This window comes from Hylobates moloch, unplaced genomic scaffold (assembly GCF_009828535.3).
Source record: "Hylobates moloch isolate HMO894 unplaced genomic scaffold, HMol_V3 SCAFFOLD_4531, whole genome shotgun sequence".
Taxonomy (NCBI): Eukaryota; Metazoa; Chordata; class Mammalia; order Primates; family Hylobatidae; genus Hylobates; species Hylobates moloch.
Window position 1 is genome coordinate 2,209 of NW_026656806.1, and position 3,185 is coordinate 5,393.

At 53.6% G+C, this 3,185-nt stretch overlaps 1 long non-coding RNA gene across 1 annotated transcript; it reads right to left on the reverse strand.

Moving 5' to 3' along the window:
- Window positions 1–536: 536 nt before the first annotated feature.
- Window positions 537–2,641, reverse strand: LOC116465338 (uncharacterized). Its single transcript, XR_004247168.2, has 2 exons — window positions 2,059–2,641; window positions 537–1,330 (listed from the first exon to the last, which is right to left on the reverse strand). It is a non-coding gene; the product is annotated as an uncharacterized LOC116465338 (long non-coding RNA).
- Between the last annotated feature and the right edge of the window lie 544 nt (window positions 2,642–3,185).

The following is a 3,185-nucleotide window of genomic DNA, read 5'->3' on the forward strand; positions in this document are numbered from 1 at the left end:
ATTTAAGTCAATGGCTGAGTCTTGACAGCAAGCTAGTCATGTAAGTATTATCCCCATTTCCCAGCTGGGACCACTGAGGCCCAGAGAAGTGATATGACTTGACAAGTTCACCTAGCTTCTCATTGAGGAGTCCAGGATTTGGGTCCAGGTCTTCCTGACCTTAAGCCTATACCCTTAACCACTCCCACAGGGGCTTCATTAAGCCTCTACCAGGGCTGTTGCTTGAACAAGAGGCAGCCTCTCCAGGTCCTTCTCAGAGCATCTCCCTCACCTGCGGTTGTGATAGCAGCTTCCACAGTTCTCCAGGTGCCCTGGTTGGGCCCTGCCCATTACCCAGGCAGCACTGTGTCAACACCTTCTCCTCTCAGGAGCCAGGTGACTGAGCTCCCGAAGCCACAGATAGGTAGAACAGAGGTGGAGAGAGGAGAAAGAAGAAAGGAGGAGGGTGGAGATAAGGTGAAGGGGACTGGTGCCCTGTGTGGGCAGGAACGGGAGGCTCGAACGAGCACTTAGTTCCTCCAAGGAAGACACATGTACCTTTTCTACACCTTTATTTATGAAATGCTTATTGAATGGATACAAAGTTAGTGTCTGTCAGCAGGCCGGTGGAGGGAGTTAATGTGCGCTCCTTCCTTCCCCTGGTGGGGGCTGAAGCCAGAAGTGGCTTTCTCCTTCCCTCCACCTTGGTAGCAATGGGCTGGGAGGGCCCTGGGACAGGGAGGGGGTTCAAGGGCAGGAGGAGGAAGGGAACAATGGGTAGTAGGGCCTGGGGCAGAGCCCCCTTCTCCTGGAATAAGAGGCTTGACCCTGCTCACCCTGGCAGGAGCTGTGCTTCTCCTCTGCAGCATGGAGAAGTGGTTTGCACTGGGCAGCAGGGGGGATGAGCTTCTCTGGGACTCTCTCCTCCTCCCCAGCCCAAGGTTGGGAGTGCCCTCTTCGGCTATTTCTCACGTAAAGGTCCTCTGTAACACCTCTAGTTCCCTTCAGGGATGCCTGCCTCCCCAGATCTCAAAGGGCACTGCCCTCAGTCCTTGGGGTTAAGGGGCAGGGAGCCAGACCTGGTGGGGCACAGCAGCTGGTGACCTCTCCCTGATGGGGGCCTCAACTATGTCCACACTTCTAGGGGGATCATGCCCTCCTTGCTACCCAGCGGGGGCAGCAAAGACTCATCCTCTAGGAACTTGAGGGGGAAGTGGACCAGGTGGCCCTGGACCTGCGTGAGCTCAGACCGAGCCAAGGGGGGACTGACTGTGGCCAAGGGCTCCACGGCCACGTACTCCCGGAGTGTCCGCAGGGAACGCGTGGCATTGGACGGCAGGCAGCGGAAGATCTGTGGGCAGGGGCATGGACGCCAATAAGGCTTGGGGAGAGTCTCCCAATAATCTAAGTCCAACTAGGCTAGACCCCTTCCCCCATACCATCTCTCCATACCCCCATTGACCTTGGGCCACTAACTCTCTCTCTTTTTTTTTTGAGATTAAGTTTCACTCTTGTTGCCCAGGCTGGAGTGCAATGGTGCGATCTCGGCTCACTACAATCTCCACCTCTCAGGTTCAAGTGATTCTCCTGCCTCAGCCTCCCGAGTAGCTGGGATTACAGGCGCCCACCACGATGCCCGGCTAACTTTTGTACTTTTTTTTTTTTTTGAGACGAGTTTTGTTCTTGTTGCCTAGGCAGCTGGAGTGCAATGGCGTGATCTCGGCTCACTGAAACCTCTGCCTCCCGAGTTCAAGAGATTCTCCTGCCTCAGCCTCCCAGCCACACCTAGCTAATTTTGTTGTATTTTTAGTAGAGACGGGGTTTCGCCATGTTGGGAGGCTGATCTCAAACTCCTGACCTCAGGTGATCCACCCGCCTCGGCCTCCCAAAGTGCTGGGTTTACAGGCATGAGCCACTGCACCCGACCTGGGCCACTAAATCTCTTGATAGCAAATGTCCCCAGGCCCTCATCCCCCTTCCGAGAATGACTGTGTGGTGGAGCTTCTCTCCATCCTACCCCGAGAGGATAATCCACAAATTTCCCAAGGCCACTCTCCCCTTCCCCTCCCAAGTTCCCACCTGCTCGTAGATATTGGCGTTGCTCTCAGCCGTGTCTTGCCACAGCTGGAAGAAGTCATCACAGATGGGGTCTCGGAGATCCAAGTCTGGCCGGGTATTTGCTCCAAGAATCACACTATAGGAGAAAGGGGTCCCAGCAGGGCCAGATTAAGATCCTTGGAGAACCTGAGCACCAGAAAAGTTACATTGTCCCTACTCAGGTAATTCAAAATTGGCTGGGCGCGGCGGCTCACGCCTGTATTCCCAGCACTTTGGGAGGACGAGGCCGGTGGATTGCTTGAGCTCAGGAATTCAAGTCCAGCCTGGGCAATATGGCAAAACCCCATCTCTACAAAAAAAATACAAAAATTAGCCAGGGTTGGTGGCATGTGCCTGTAGTCCCAGCTACTTGGGAGGCTGAAGTGGAAGGATCACTCGAGCTGGGGAAGTCAAGGTTGCAGTGAGCTGTGGTAACGTCACTGAACTCCAGCTGGGTGACAGAGCAAGACCCTATCTCAAAACAAACAAACAAAAACAAAAAAACACAGTGAAACCCCATCTATACTAAAAAAATACAAAAAATTAGCCGGGCGTGGTGGCGGGCGCCTGTAGTCCCAGCTACTCGGGAGGCTGAGGCAGGAGAATGGCGTGAATCCGGGAGGCAGAGCTTGCAGTGAGCCGAGATTGCACCACTGCACTCTAGCCTGGGTGACAGAGAGAGACTCTGTCTCAAAAACAAAACAAACAAACAAACAAACAAAAAAACACAAAAGATTTTTTTTTTTTTTGGCCAGGGGAGGTGGCTCATGCCTGTAATCCCAGCACTTTGGGAGGCCGAAGCCTGAGGTCAAGAGTTCAAGATCAGCCTGGCCAACACAGCGAAACCCTGTCTCTACTAAAAATACAAAAATTAGCTGGGCGTGGTGGCGGGTGCCTGTAATCCCAGCTACTCCGGAGGCTGAGGCAGAAGAATTGCTTGAACCCAGGAGGCGGAGGTTGCAGTGAGCCAAGATCACGCCATTGCACTCCAGCCTGGGCGATAAGAGTAAAACCGTGTCTTAACAACAACAACAACAACAACAACAACAATAAAGTTTTTTTTCGTGGCCAGGTGCAGTGGCTCACGCCTGTAATCCCAGCACTTTGGG